Source organism: Drosophila serrata, unplaced genomic scaffold, assembly GCF_035046125.1.
Source record: "Drosophila serrata isolate PLE 108 unplaced genomic scaffold, ASM3504612v1 contig_8, whole genome shotgun sequence".
NCBI classification, from domain to species: domain Eukaryota; kingdom Metazoa; phylum Arthropoda; class Insecta; order Diptera; family Drosophilidae; genus Drosophila; species Drosophila serrata.
This window is the reverse complement of record NW_028256906.1, coordinates 407,647-424,662: the sequence shown is the minus strand read 5'-3', so window position 1 is coordinate 424,662 and position 17,016 is coordinate 407,647. Positions and strand designations below refer to the sequence as shown.

General features: G+C 32.5%; 1 protein-coding gene across 9 annotated transcripts in view; it reads right to left on the bottom strand.

Moving 5' to 3' along the window:
* dnc (phosphodiesterase dunce) overlaps positions 1-17,016 on the bottom strand; it is a 227,933-nt gene that overhangs the window by 114,316 nt on the left and 96,601 nt on the right. The window lies entirely within an intron of this gene.

The following is a 17,016-nucleotide window of genomic DNA, read 5'->3' as shown; positions in this document are numbered from 1 at the left end:
CACACATTTCTTATAATGTTGGGAAATTTGTACAATTATTAAGAAGCCCAAGTAAAAGGTATATACTATATGTATATATATGGGGTTGAAAATAGTTTTACCTTCAAAATTACCCACTTAAGTGAAAAACAATATATTTTCTCAAAAGTATTTTCAGTGAATTGCGTTTTTATAAATAGATTTTACGGGGTAAAACTATTATTTTTGTTTTGTAAATGCTTACTCAGAAGGAAAAATATTTTTAAATGCGAATATATGTAATATATATCATTTTACAAGAACAAGCTAGAAAATTAATATTGTTGCCTGAATTTAGATTAATTACTAGATATATTTTATGCTATTTTAAATATAATATATTTTTACAAAGATTTTAGATTTCGATTATATCTTTTACGGTTTATTGTATATTATTGTATTTAGATTTGGATCTTTAATTATATCTCATTTTTCTATTTGGTATAATATATATATTTTTGTTTGGATTTAAATTATTTAATAAATTTCCTTTATCTTTTTAATTTTACTAATTTTTCCTTTAAAAGATTAAGCAAACTAAAAAAAAATTCAAAAATCCAGGTATTCCCCGCGTCCTGTTTAAATATAGATTCATCTGTTTACAACCCTGTAGCAATTTTACTTCCGCTTCCTGTTCATCAGTTTCCTGTTTGTCATTGTGTCTGTGTTTTTTTTTTGTGGGTTTGCTTAACATAATTCGCTGTAATTTGTGTGTGCCTCAAACGAGAAAGAATTTTGATGTGTTGCCACATACATTTTTCAAACATTATTCATAACGATTTATGATTCCTCATCTTCTTTGTTGCCTTTCTTATTTCTTTGTGTATGCTTTTTTTGGTTCCTTTTTTAATTTACCTGAGGGAATTTTCCTGTCTTCGTTTTACTTTTTATTATTTGGTTGTGTTTTTGTGTGTGTGCCCCTTCGGCTTTTATATTGATTTTGAGGGGAAATTGCAGCAAATAAACGACAATGAAGATAGGTATATTTTTTATATATTTATATATGGAGGGAAAAAACACAGGCAGCCACTGTGATTTCCGTCAACAGGTTGTCTACTGACTTGCCCGTTGGCATTATTTTTGGGTTAACAGAAAAAAAATCGTTTGATAAATTGTGGAAATATGTATATTGCCAGGAAATATGGGAATATTTTTAAAGCTTTTCAGCTAACTTTTACAGAAGCCTTTTGCTGGTTTTTAACTTTTATCCGAATTTTATTTACTAATTAAAATCTTGTTGAACTGCTAAAGTAAAGAATATTTATAATTTAGTTCTTTGTCTATTTTGTAGAAAAGAACCCTCTATATTTTATATATTTTTCCTCAAAATAATCTTTTTTCATATGATTTAAGAATATATCCTGTTTTTTCTGACCTTTTCCACTTAAAATCAAAGCTCCAAAAATTTGATTGTCAACATCAGTCAAAGGCTTTATACGTTGTACCTTGTTTTTGTGCAATTTTTGGGGTTTTTTGTTAATTTGGAACGCTGTCATCTGGCCTGCAGGTCCTTTTTTAGCCATCAAACCTGCAGGCACCCAACGCATCCTGCAACGCGGCCAATTTAATTTTGCAGTAGCCGAGCGGCAAAAGGACTCTTGTCAACAAGTTTCCGTTGCGCGGAAAAGCCCCACAGTTGGAGGCCACATTTTCCACCCAGTTTTGTCCCCTCCTTTCTCCTTCTATCCTCTGTTCCCTATTTTTGCTAACCCCTTTTTCCTGACCCTTTAGTCCAGAGTGTAAAATTTGATTAGCTGCCAGTCTCGAAAGCAGCGAAATGCAATGACAACGTTGGAACCTAGAAATTCTACAGGAATTCAGGCTCTTTAAGGGGAATTTTGCCTAGCAAAAAGGACAAGGTGGGGGAAAGCCAGGTGATTTTTTTTGAGTTCTTGGGAATTTCATAATAATTGGAATAATTTATAATATATATACAATAGCTGCAGGGCATTTGTTATGCTATAAAGTCTTGAGTTTATGACATTGTAACTTGATAATATTCAAGCACAAGTCTATTAATTAAAAAACATATAATTAAATTTCTAAGAGGCATTTCTTGAACTTTTTAAATAATATAAATTTTAAGCTACATTTGTGAAATTTCTTAACTTGCAACATTGCAAACCTTTTCCGCTAAATGGTCGCCAGAAGACACATTTAATCCCATTGAGCCAAAGAGTGCAACCAATGGCATTTGTCCCTCCTTCTATATATATATATATGATATATATATCCTGACCCTCTTGATCCTTTGTCATCGAATGTGTATTTCTGTATGTGTGTATTTTATTATTTTGTTTTTTTTTTCTATTTTCTTACCCCGCATTAAGTTGTCAACATGGCAACATACTCGGAAACAATGTCAAATATTTTGCATAAGCTGGGAGTTAAAAAAAAAAAACGGAAACTAATATGCGGAAGAGAAGAGAAAAAGATGAAAATAGGATGCGAAAAAGGGGAAAAAGAGATAGAGAGAGCAGAGCAACAAGGACCTTCATGGAGACCACTGAGTGACAGCCATCAAAGCTGTCAATCACTGATAGTTTCAGATTGAGAGAGAAAAAAATAGCAAATAGGAAAAGGGTTACGTTAAAAGAAAGTATTTCTATCTTAATATAAAAAAATTCAAAAAGAAAAGGAAAGTATTTTTTTAATTTAATACAAAGGAAACAAAAGGAAAAAAAGTATTTTTTAGTTACTAATACAAAACATCAAAAGAAAAATGATAGAATTATTTTAAAAATCAAGAAAAATGTAATAAAAGACGTACAAATCTTGAAACAATATTATAAATAATACTACTTTCTAGACACTAATCAAATTTGGCTTTTAGTTTTTCAAAGTGTAGATCCTTTGGTTGACATTTGCCAGGCATCGCCTTGCTTCCATTTTCCCACTCTCTCTCTCTGAGAAAATATGTGATAAGGATAATAAGCACACACATAAATATAACACAGCAGAGTAGAAGGAGCCAAAGGATTGGCCCGACTGCGAATGTGTGCGAGTATCTGTGTGTTGGCATTAAGCGCATCAACATTAATGGCTCTCCATGCTCCCAGGCTCTCTCCTCCTCTCTATTCTCTCTCTCTCTTCCTGGCAACAGTCAGCAAGGACATCGCCATGCCACCGAGAATGCCATTCAAGGAGCTTAAGGCTCCCAACTAGAAAGTGGACACTTAAAGTGCTCCGCGGGATTACGTGCAGAGAGAGAGAGAGAGAGAGAGCGGGAGAGGAATACTAAGATCCTGCAACCGAAAAAAAAGGATGTCGAGTACAATATTTTCTATTTTCAATATCCTGAAGAGGCACCTAATGCGAGTGTTTCTCTTTTGATTCGATTCGAAAGGACTTATTTTCAGGAAATTAAATCATAATAAAAGGGATTTTTTTTATTTTATTTTCCCGAATTAAAGCAATAAAATATGAAAAGCTAATATTTATACATTGTGTTTTCTAGCTTTGTTTACTTTTGTGGGGCTTGGTATTTATATTTATGGAAATTGCAAGTAAATAGCAATTTTGTTGGAAGTATTTATGCAACCTGCTATGTTATTTATAGTTTATTTGCATAGAAATTTAATTAAATTATATAATGTTTGATGCCTTTTAAAGGTTTGTAACTTAATTTATTAGGCTTAAATTATAAAATCAAGTATATTTGTTTAGGAAAAATATGAACATTTCATCAGGTTTGGCAAATTATACTCCATAAACACAACAATTTCCAACCAGCCACAAAGTGATTATCAAATATTTAATGAGCCATTTGGAAAATACATATATATATAGTTTATGGCCAGCAAAGTAAGGTAGTAAACTTGGCTGGAAAATATTTTTTATATATACCTATTAGCTTTGTGTGTGTGTACCTTTAATTGTCGAAATTTGCGTCACAAATGGAATTGCTTTAATGCATGAGTAAAGCACATTCGGGTTGCTTTTCTTTGAGTTCCTTCTCGCTTTTCCACTCCAGGGTTTTTCCCCCTGTTTATCTCATCCCTTTCCCGCCTCTGGTTAATTTGTTTGCTTCGGCCATGTTGAACCACTTTCACTTTCAAGGTTCCACAACTTTCGCACTGACCGGGCAAAAACCAACTTGATTAGGCGACATAAAACAAGTTAATGACAGCGCTCATTATGCCGTCGCAGCTGTTTGTAGGAAAAACACCATTTTCCATCCTAACACCACCACATCTCTCTTGGGTGGAGGTTACACACACGCAATTAATCATGTTAAACAAAAAAAAAAAAAAAATACATAAAATAAAAAATAAGAGGGAGGAGAAAAAAAATGTGTGTGTGAGATTTTTCAATTTAAAAGGCGATTTATTGCCTGGCTTCCCGCAAGAATTGATAAATTTTTGAATACGCTGCGGGCCACCCACAAATGAAAGAAAGACCAAAATAATATAAGGAGAGTTTCAGGGGGGAATTCCCTGCACTGTAAAAAAACTATGGGTATGTATTTAATATTTATGAATTATTTTTAAAGTGAAAATATTGATTTCTAGCCGCAAGAGTAGGTTTTTTATACTACCTTTCTTTTGTTGAGAGAAGTTGCTAAATATTAATTAAATGCTAGAAATTATATGGTTAACAGCAATATATTAATTTAAAATATTAATTTCTTATACAAAAATGTATTTTATATTGTTTTCAAAGTAAAATTATAGATTGGTAGTCGAAATTGTATAATTTTCATATTAAATTCTGCTTTTGAAACATATTGTGCGGTATAGAAGTAGCAAAATATTAATTAAATGCCAAATAATAATTTAAAATATTACTTTCCTAAAAAACATGCATTTTATATTATTCTTAAAGTGAAAATATAGATTACTAATATAATACATATATTTTTCATAGTGAATATTGCTTTTGAACTATTTTTTGTAGTAATATAATTAGCAAAATGTTAATGAAATGCTCATAAATATATAATTAATAGCATAAAAATAATTTTAAGATTCAATTTTGTATATTCTCTTATATTTTTTAATCCCATAATTTTATTACAGTGTTTGGGCAACCGAATAAAAATGATGAAAGACTTATAGCTTGCTTGCTGTGTACCACGCTGCGTATACTTGATGAATGGAGGCGTAAACGAAATCCCAATAAAATGTCGACAGAAAGGCATAAAAATTGAACAAATAAACAGAGAGAGAGAAAAATACAGTAGAGAAGAGGGACAGAGCTTAAAGGTAAACATAGCTAATGAGTAAAGGTAAAAAGTAGAAATAAAAGGGGAAAGGAAAATCCCATAGTTTCCTTGCAAAGTTTTCATTTCCTTCGATCTGCTCAATGGCTGTCAGAGTCATGCCTCATTCATTATTAAATCAAATTGACACGCAGGTAAAAGGGATGCTGCTAATGATGATGATGATGATCGATGAGGTGAATCGAATGCAATTACAGTTGTAAAAGAACTTTTTATTTTGGCGAGAGGAGAATGTTCACTCTTGTGCGAACTCCTGCAACACAAATGCATTTTTTAAAAGCGGCATTAGAAACTGAAAAACTAAAAGTAATTTGTGGGCAAAACTTTTATAGTTTTCGAGTAGTTGCAAATGGAGTTCATTTATCATGGGAGTGGGAAAATGCAAGCAAAAGGGCTTTAGAATATTTTGTTACTTGGATTTTCTTTGGCTTTGCATCTGGCAAAAAGGTTTAGACAGGTAAATTAGATAAGTTATGAAAGGTTTTAATAATAGTACGTGATATAGTGGTTTCTGGGCTTTAAATGTATCAAGTATATATTTATTTCAAGGCTTTTATATCCTGAAAATAATAGGAGTAACATTTACTTGTTAAAAAAGTGAAACTTTTGTATTTTTTCCTAGGGAAATATCTTTGCAAAAATCTACTTTTAAGTATTACTTTTCTCTGCAAAATGAAGTTTTTTACTACAATTTTTTAAGTGCTCTGATTATCCGAAACCCCCGTTAAAATGAGTTCACTCGGAGGGCCAATAAAAACCGATTATCCTGATGAGGCAACGGACTTAACTTTCAATTTTGATTGGAATTTCATCCTCCCTTTCCTCCCCATTCAATATATGTTCATATAATTTTCCCCCAAACCACTTTTCCGACTTTTCCCGCTGCAGAATTATGGTGGTGGAAGGATAATGAAGGAGGTGGTTCGGTGGTGCAGTGGTGCAGCTGGAAAGCAATCATAACGGAACATGCAAAAGGCCAACGAGACAATGCCGCCACACTTTCGTTGTGTTTCTAACCCGCTTTAACCCCTGTTAGCCCCCTTCCCCCCCACCGCTTGAACCCGCCTCAATTGACAAGTAAACAGGGCCAAAAGCTGGGGTTAAGCGAAGCCACTCGAATTGAGTGGAGCTCGAACTTGTCGACGTGTGTGGTTTGCAGCTTAGAGATGTCATTTTATATATCGAAAGAAATATCGAACAAGTTGGCGATTAATCGATTAAAGAAAGTGATGTTGTAGATAATAACTATATGTTATACATTTAAAAGTATTTAAAGATATTTATGTAAAATGTATTATATATATCCTTTTAGGTAGCAAGAATATTTTCAGTTCCGGAAGATCGATTAGAAATCGATATCATCAATAAGGTATATACAAAAACTTAGAAGCATTGTAAGGAAAGGAGCATTTTTTTGTAACATTTCAAAACTATCGATATCAAAAATATTTTTTTAGAAACAATCAATCGTTTCCAAATACTGCTTGAAATTTTTCATAAAATGATTCTTTCGCCCTTTTCAATACACTTTTTCGACATTATAGATAAATGTATCTGTTATGAGCATTTTCCAATAATAATTCATAAATATATTATATACAAAATATATACATTTTCCCCAAATACTAGTTTAAAACTTCTTAAAAACCAAATTTCCCATATATTTATGCTCTTAATTTCAGTTGCCACTCACGGGGAGAAATGAAGGATAAAAATCGATTGTAAACCGGATGTCCTGTTCAATATCAAAGGTCTTTTTTTTGCATACCTAGCTGATAGACCACTGCACTCCCTTCCACCCTTTACCCCCCATTTAGCCTGCAATTGAACGTTGGCAAATTGCTGGAGACCCAAAGCTTCAGCTCATAATTGGTTTTCAGTTTGAACACGTAAGTAGGTGGACGAGTAGTACAGTGTGCCAATGAAATAAGTTACTAAATTTAGTATATTGAGCTCTAAATATAATGGTCTTTGTAAAAATTACTTTTAAAGGAAATATAAAAGTTTCTTTTGATATTGATTTTCGGATTTAAGCAATGGAATATAAAAAACTTTACATTAACTTGCATTGGGAGATCATATATAAATATATTTCGATATATAAATGATGTAATTATCTTATTTACTCTATAAAATTAATCTTCCTATTAATCTTCCTATTCAAATTATTGTCTACCACTTTTGGGTTACATTTTCCACTCTGTGGTAAACATTTTCTTGGAAAATTTCGGTGAATTTTTCAAAAGAACACAATAGGGGAAGACTAAGTGAGAGTTGACAATGTAAGTAGGAGAATTGTTGGTCAGTTTGGTGAAATGCCTTAATTACATGCCCAGCGTGTAATTTTGTTGCCACCGGCAACTTTTCGCTTTTTCCCCTCCCAAACCTAACCGTTCTTGCCACTTTCCTGTTTTCCATTTGCCATTTTCCCCGCTTTCCCGGTATCTCTTGTACCTTATCTCTGCCAGATAATGCAAAACTTTCGCTTAATTCAATTAAACCAGTAAAGTTGCACTCGACTTTGTTGCATTCGAGGCCGAGGATGCTGGCTTTCTTCCCCTTTTTCCCTCTGTCTGGCTTGTTTGTGGCTGAAACTTGGCAATTATTTGCATCATCCAAGTTGAGTTTTTACGCCCACCACTTCCTGTGTGGTCAGGTTGGAGATTGGATACTTGGAATCAGGACAGTGGAAAGGATTCATCCTTATCGATTGATTCAAACAATAAACAAGACTCTGGGACTTGATTTGTGCTGCCTTGGCAAATCAATTATTGGTTGTGAGTCCTTGGAAAAAGGGTTTAATTGTTGAGAGAATATATAGAAAATATATTAAAGATCTCATGAACAATGAAAGTGTTTAGAAAATATATGTAGAGAAAAAGGAAATCATGCCCAATTTAATTAAAGAAAATAATTTAGGAAAGCACTCTAAAAACTTGTAATGATTTCCATTAAATAATTATATATTTTAAATATTTAACTATATAGTTTTTCATGTATTCTTTTGGGATTTTCCTTCTCTGCTTTTTTTTGAGCTTTCCTCGCGCGTTTTTCTATTTGCCGCGATAAGTTTATGGTGTGTGTCCTATAAATCACAATCAAAGTCATGTTAACAAGTTATTCGTGTTCGTTTGCTGCTTTTGGTTTTATTTTTTACAGCTCTTATCTGCTTATCAGTTTATTTGAAAAGCAGCTAAAAGAGGAATACAAAAAAAGAAGAGAGTAACTATAATAATAACATGCAGTTATCGCAAATAGGCTGAAAGGCAAGGGCGATAACTCTTACTGGATTAGCCATAGCCAGGCATTATCTCTTCCTATATATTACACTAGGATTTCCACCAGCTATAGTTTATTATTATTTTTTAAACTATATATACTATATTGTGCCCATGGTGCGGTTACAAAGTTAGTCTCTTTCAACTTCAACCTAATTAATTATTATCACAACTTTGTCGAACTTTGCACTATATTGTATACACATACATATGTGTATCTAAATATCCTTTTACCGGACTGACCAAAAAGGAGCAAGGAGTAGTAATCCAAAGCAAAACGTGGCTTAAAAAACTTTTTTGGCATTCTATATAGCTAAACTCCGGATTATGTATGTCAAAAGCTAATCAAAAACTCATCCAAAAATTCATGCAACAACAGGTAGCTGGCCGGGAAATCTGTCAGACAACACAAAAAAAAAAAAACAAAAAACAAACAGGAAAAGCAAGGAAAATGTATAAAGGCAAAAAAAGGTTGACAACAAAACAAAAAGAATTTTAAATGGGGTAACAGATATTTAGGGCAAAAGTTTATGCAAAACATGGGATCTCATTAAAATACTTTTAAAGATCTGAGAGACCCTTTATTCTGGGAAAACAATGTACACTTAAATTGTAATAATAATCTAAGAAATTTTCCAAGAGATTTAAATTAAAAAAGGGTTTTTTAAAACATCAATTTAATATAGAGGAATGTCATTCTATAGCCTTGTAATTGATTTGATTTTTGCTGAATGGTTTTCAAATATTTTAATTGAATTTTCATTTATTCAGCGCAACGAATTCGTTGAAAGTTTTCTTTTTTTTATTATTTTGTTTCGCTGGCGCATTCAGCACAAAATTCATGAATATATATATATATTTTTTGCATGACATAATGGCCATTGATGGATGGTTGCGTGTGTCATTTATGTCGTTATTTTGTGCAAAATTTTATTGCAAGCCAACCATAAATACTACATGTTTGCCAAATTGGTTAAAGCTTCCACTTGGAATGAATCCGAATTATAATAAAAATGTAATAAAAGAAGGCTAGAGGAATGCAGGAAATATATATTTATATATTGTATTTGATTTGTTGACTTCTTCAAAGGAATCAGTGGAGAATAATTTGTTCCAATTCCTCAGTTCAAGAATTCATTAATTAATCAATTTGTAGAATAAGGAATTACTAATATTATTAGTTGGCAATTCTTATATTCAAATCTATTCATATTCATCTAAATAACTTCCCTATAACTACTATTAGTCAACTGGTAAAATTCCTTAATTACCAAACTCCAAAAACCACATGTCCATAAATGTGGCAAAACAATGCTTGTAATTACAAATATGTCAAGTCAATCAAAATTCCTGTGAAATAGTCAGGCGATTTATGTTTAGTAAACTCAAACTTAATATCCACAATTGTTTCCAGGAATTCCATTTGAAGTTTGGGCCAAATTCTGTCAAGTTTTGTTGAAATGAAATCCCGTGGATCCCCATAGTATTCAAAATCCAATACCGATTGCATTGCATAAATGCAAATTATTTGGCCACAAAATCAGACCACAATCCATCTCAGTATTCCCCTACAGCGATGACAGCAGCCTGTGCTCCCAAAGGTTCGATTATTAATTTCGCCTGCACATGTTTTTGGGGGGCTTTTCTACTCAACGATAATCAGCGAGGCAATCGAAACAGTGCTCCCTTCCCATCCCATTCCATGGAAGACCTTTTAATTAGAAATCAACCCTGAAGCCACAAAAATCCACACAAAATGTGAATCTGAGCGGTGAATCCTAAGTGAAATTTGATGAACACATGCGTGTCGCATTGTCTCTCTGCCTGCACCTGACGACTGCTGCCTCCAAAATGGATTTCAAATTACAGATCAAAAGGGAAAATCAGCCAGGATGCAGAGAAAGAAAAATCTTAAAAGGTCCTTGGGAAGTAATATAAGTAAAAATAAATAAATACAATTATGTTAGGGGTTAAAAGTAAGATGGAAACTATGTATTAATATATCGCTTCTTATAAATTTAAAACTCTTTACTAACTATATATTTTATAAAGTGTTTTTGATTACTATTTTAAGCTTAATTAATTCCCTTTAACATTTTATATATTTTCCTATATTTTAATGAAGACTTTCCGGTCTTATTTTGTATTCAAATAAGTCCTTTTATATTTCATAATCAGCTTTTAATTATTGCATTAAATCTATTTAACTTCTTGTACCATTTTTATATATTTTTCTGTATTTAAACAGCTTTCCCCGTCTTATTTTTTAACCAAAAATAATGCTTATTGCTGTTCATAAAATAATAAAAATTAAAGCCCGGACTGAATCAAGTGATATGACGTGACCTGCAATGCACACCTGCCATTCCATTCATTTTTTCTTCTTTTTTTTGTATTTCGCCTATTTGTTTTCGGCGACCCAAAAAGAAAGAAAACACACACAAAAAATAGCAGAAAAAAGTGAGAAAAAAATACAAAAAATAAAGAGAGAGAGGGGGAGAAAAAAAAGAGCGAGAAGAAGAAAAAACTGAGGCAGCTGGAAAATCGAAAATCGATGGCTCAAGTGGAAAGCGACGGGGAAGTGTGTGTGTGTGGCATGCAAAAAAATAAAAGAAACGAAGAAAATTTCACTTTATTTTTTATATGCTGGCTAGCCGTTGAAGAAAAGCAATGATGATGCCTTTGAAATATCGTCGGATGGTAAATCAAACAATCGAAATTCAATTATTTTTGTTAATTTGAACAGATAACAGGTCGTATGCGCAATGTCAGCTAAACAATCAAAAACGAGAGCAAGATCTTCGCCTGAAAAGGAAATTCATGATTTGATGGATGGCCCACAAGAGATTCCATATATTGCTTTAATTTAACTTTCGATTTTCTTTAGGGATCGATAAAAATCTATTTATAAAGGCATTTGCCAAAACAAATTCAAGTCCAAATGGTGTGCTGATTATTATTATTATTGAACTTTTCGCAAAATAGAATTTTTATTATTTGCGGTTGTACACAATCAGAAAAAAAAGATGAAAGAACTTATTATTTATTGATGTTTATATGGAAAACAGCAGCAAGGTGAACATTATTATTTTTGCTCTTCGTTGAGTTTTTCTAAAGAGAATTGTCGTTGGCAATTCAATAAATATATATTTTTAATTAAAACCATTGAGCTCTCCTGGTCATAATTCTTATTACATTTTGCAGAAAACTAATTTTAAGTAAAATGCCATAATCAATTTCAATCAATATCGATTCGTTTCCCGAATATCATCATCTTCTTGCTACTTTGTTTAGTTAAATCTGATTAAATACACACAGATTCCTTACTCATTATGACAAAATCCTTGACTCTACGTAATTGTCTTCGGTATTTGGCATTTGACATTTGGCTGGCCAATTGCAAAACCAATTCATCATCGTGGTGGCTAACGTTACGCATTTGTCTCCCTCTCGTTTATATGCAATTTCTTTGGAAAATTCCAATGGCAAAACAACAGATTGTCAGTGCTATTGACCATTTGAACTTCGATTTGACACAAATTGCGGGCGTTAATTTTTGCCATTAGCCATGGCTAAAACGAAAATTGTTCTCGACGGTTAGTCAACTTCAATATTTGCCTGATTTTCTATGCAAATACCAAGGTCTAGAGTCGGAAAAAGGTCAGTTTACTTGAAAGGAAAATGTATTCTGATTAGGAAATGGGTTATGGAAATCAATCGATAATTGTTTATTCAAAGTTCATCCTAAGTGCCAAAGAAAGCTCAAGAATATATCTTTGTAAAAAGGTGTTATTAAAATGAATAATTAAATAAAAAATATCGAAATATACATATCGACATATTAAAGATGTTATCAAAATATCGAAAATATTGATATATTATATAAATATATACTACATGTATACTGACTTAAATATCGATAACATGCAATCATATTAATTTTGACCAAATTCATATATTCCCATAGACTCTTCTAACGATATTCACTTGAAAGTTACTGTCCAATTTCGTTGCAATATTAATAATCCGATATTTTCGACATCCCTTGTCACAGATATCAGATATTATCAATATAGTACACGGACTTTTGCCAGTTGTCTTGGCCAAGCCAAACAGAAAACAAAACAGCAACAATAACAAATAGTGCTGCTAGATTGTTGAATGTCAATGATTGATTAAACTTGTTACCAAGTGGCTCTTATCAACTCTGGCACGTCCAGACGCATTCATATTACTATTTAATTACAAAACTTTTCAACTGATTTGGGGTTATCTTCCCCTTTTCCATCTAGCCAATCTTTCTCTGAGGCTTTGTGTGAATTCTGCGGTCTGGGTATTAATGTATACTTGCGAACCAATGTTAAGCTCAAATCTGAAAAACTGAGTCAAGAGAATTCACCCCTCGGCGTGTTTAATAATCTGAGATAAGTGAAAGTGAAGAGAAAGTAGGGAAAATAGGAGGACAGGGAAAAGGAGCGACCTCTAAAATGAAAGCAAATTGAAATATTACGTATACGCCCCATTGTACCCAGAAAGAGTAGCAAAGAGAGAGAGTATTTTCTTAAAGCCAAGGAGTTGTATGGATAATTTATATTAAAATAAAATAAAATTTAGTATCTCTAGCATTTCCATGTGCTTATGAATTATTAAACAAATTATTGTGGCAAGAAAATTCCTATTAATTTTGCCGACTTAATCAAGCTTTATTAATTTTATAGTCAAATTAATTTCAATTAGCGTTGTTTAAACTAAATGGATTTTCCTTATCCCCAATCCCTCTCTCCTATATATATTTCCTGTGAAAAAGCCCCTATTAAAAACAATTTTCACCCCACACAGAGAGTCACCCTCCTCCAAAGTTTCGGATATTCCAAGGGGATAAAGCCAGGAGCTTGCAGCATTCGCTGGCTTAGCATTCCGTGGAGGGTATTCTGAGTCATGTTGACAAAGATTATGTGACAATAAGCTTTGATAATTCATTTGGTACGAGGAGCACATAAAGCAGCTCACCAGCTCAGCTTACCCACACTCACAACAGCGAAGGGAAAATGTATATGGAGTGGGGGAGAAAAGCGGGTGGAAAATGTTGGGCGGTGAACACAGAAGCAGCTGTCAATTGTGTAAATATTTTGCGGCAAAAGTACAAATAGAAATGCTGTCGATAAATCGAAGCACATGACTAGCCTTGCATTAACAGCTGCGACTTGTGTCTTGTATCTTGTATCTGTGTCTGTATTTTATTTTATTTTTTTCTATTTCGTTGCGTTGAGTATCTGTGTGTATCTCAATGTAAAAATGGGAAAAGAGCGAGGGCATAGCTACTTAGACAGGGCTGTCAATTACATTTCAATCACTTGGAGTTCGTGCCGCATAGAAAATGGCCGAGAATGAATCAAAATGGCTCATTCGCACTGAGAAGGTAATGAGAACTCTGGCTAAGTGCTTAAGAGAATGCCAAAAGGAAATGGATTTTAAAGGGATTTATCAGAAGGAAGCCCAAATAATGAGTCAATTTATGGTATATAGATTTAAGATTCACTTTTAATAAGCACCCTAAAAATTTGACTGTGATTTCTTGGCACTCAAACTGTCGGGTTCACTGACTCCCTCATAAAATGACTCATAAGGCCAACTCATTGGAAAAGCGTTTTCTTTCAACTGCAAATAAATGTACAGCTCGAAAAGAAAGCATTTGCCTTGCAAATATGACTCATAAAAGCCAAGGGAAAAGCATGCACCAAACTTCTGATCGAACATTTCAACATTTTTTTCCATTTAAATGTAAATGTAAAGACACATGTGTTGGCAATTTTTTCTTTCTCTAGAAAATCCTCAATTACTTGCTGCTTTTGTTTTCTTTTGACAATCTTGTTTCGAAAGTTGTGGTTTATGTCCTTAATTTGCCAATCGATTTTAATAGAATCCTTCGATATATGTTTAGTGATGGTAAAGTTATCGATAAATACAAGTAATATCTTTGTATTTTATTTCTAAATCAAGGTGTGAGTTGCTAAATAAAAATATAAAGTTAAATACATATACATCATATTTTTTATAGATATAAGCTATATAAAAATTCATAAATCGATATATATTCGGAAAGATCTATATTATTCATCACATATATCGATCACTAATTTGTATCAAGCCCATTTTTAATCTTTCAACTTTCATTCTGTTTCCTTTAAATCGCGTGATGATGGGCAATCGAAAAAATCTATATCTTTTGATTGAAATCTAATCATTGCAACGAATGTGTTTTGGCTTATCTTTGTGTCAAGATTTTTATAGGTTCTTTCTAAAAAATTTTACCATTCTTCAGAGGTTAATAGCGATATAGTGAAACATATATGTATATACAAATAAAAATTTATATATAGTACATTTCACTGGCCTTCCCAGTCGCAATGTCGCCGATGGATTAAATATGCGTCAATCGATTTCGCTTTAGATCGGATCGTGGCTACTACAGTGGACACCCGGTTATGTCACACGCCGGGCTAAACTCCTTCACTTGAGTTGATTCCCGGGTGTTATCTACCGTGTGAATTGTATAATTTTTTGGGGCTTGCGGAGCTCTTGTCCCCCAAAATGCCTACTTCAGGCCCTAAGTCGACGGCTCTCTATCGCATTGAGGGTTTGATATCTTATCGGTATGGTTAGTGGCCCCCATCCCAGCCATCTGAGCAACCTCTCTACCCTTTCTACCCGCTATATCTGCCTCCTGCGATTATGAAACAGTATCGCATTTTTGTTTTGTGATTAAGTTTGCGTGATTAATATTTTAAATATTATTAAAATATTTTACCCAAATAGAAACTGCGGAGTAAGAGTAAAAGTAAACAGGGAAGTCAATGTTCATATACCCTTGCTGTTTGCATTTGAAATATAAGATCAAATCATTAAACGATCTTAACTATTCTTGAAATATTCGCATTTTTGTAATCAATATATTTTTTAGAAAATTCAAAGTTAAAAAAACGCATAACTCAGCCAAAAAAACGTTAATTTTAATTCGGAAAGTGTCCTTATGCTAGTTTTTATTTGGTTAACAAATCTGCAAACTCAGTTTATAATGTAAATTTTTTGTCAATTTCTGAAAATTTTCATAATGGAAACCCTTAAAAAATTTTGAAAAAAATAAAAATAATTTTTTTTCTGTCTAAGATGGCTAGATTGATTCGGCTGTTGATGCTGATCAAGAATATATATGATTAATGGGGTCGGAAATGACTCCTTCACTGTTTAAAATTATATTTTTCTTTAAATGATGTATTTTTATATGATAATCTTTTAAAATCGATTTTTTATATTGTTTTTTGGGAAAAATCAAAGTTCAAAAATATCATAACTTCGCCAAAAAAGTATTTATTTTAATTCGGAAAGTTGTCCCATGTTAGTTTTTAGAAGGTTAATAAAACTGCATACTCAGTTTAAAATGTAAAAAAAAAAATTTTTTTTTTGTTCGATTTTTGACAATTTTAATTATGAAACCCCTTAACAAATGTTGAAAAAAATTTGCACATTTTTTTTTGCCAAAGATGGCTAGATTGATTCGGCTGTTGATGCTGATCAAGAATATATATGATTTATAGGGTCGGAAATGATTCCTGTACATCGCAATAAGCTTCTGAACAAAATTATAATACCTTGAAAGGGTATAAAAAAGGGGTTTAGTTGTGACAAAGAAGAGATTTTATAGATGATTTTTGGTCTTAAGTTTAGAGATAATTTTATGAAATAATTGAGATTTTCATTTCTGAGAATCTAGTAATTATCTAAGCTTAAAATAAATGTAATTGTAATAGCTAAACATTAACCTTTCTATATTTCTTAACATCGTTTTCCCCTAAGCATTTAAACTAACTAAAAATTAGCATTAATGAATATTCTTCACAGTTTCTTGAATTTTAAATAATTTTCCCCCAGAATTTCTACTATTTTGGCCCACACTGTAACCATAATGTGCACACTTTCCATCGTCTGACAGACATTCCTGCAGATGCATTTTCCTGATAGGCCTCTGGGTGGGACGGTGCCTTGATGGTGCGTTGTGGTGTTTCCCTCAAGAACCACTCTCGGCGAGTGGCAGATGAGTGGATCCGTTTTCAGAATGAGCATTCAGATGGCCTTGCAAATTTTCAGGCAATTAAAATCGAGTCTGAGGCCGATGCATAAATTGCTTAATTAATCTCAATGAAATAACACAATTGTGAAACAATCAAGAAAAATAAATAGTGAAAAAGGCCCTACTAAAAATGCCGTCAGGTATTTTTGAAATATTAAGAATATTATTTCTGCAGATTATAAATATTCATGAATATCCACAGATTATATGCATAATAATCGGAGGGCGGTAAATCTGGGCATTATTAATTACAGACTAATTAAAAGGGCTTTCATTTTCAGGGAAACCTTGTCTATGGAAATGTAAATAGAAGTTAAACCAGAGTTTTTGCAGCTGCTAAAAAAAATAACAATAAAATATACAAACTAATC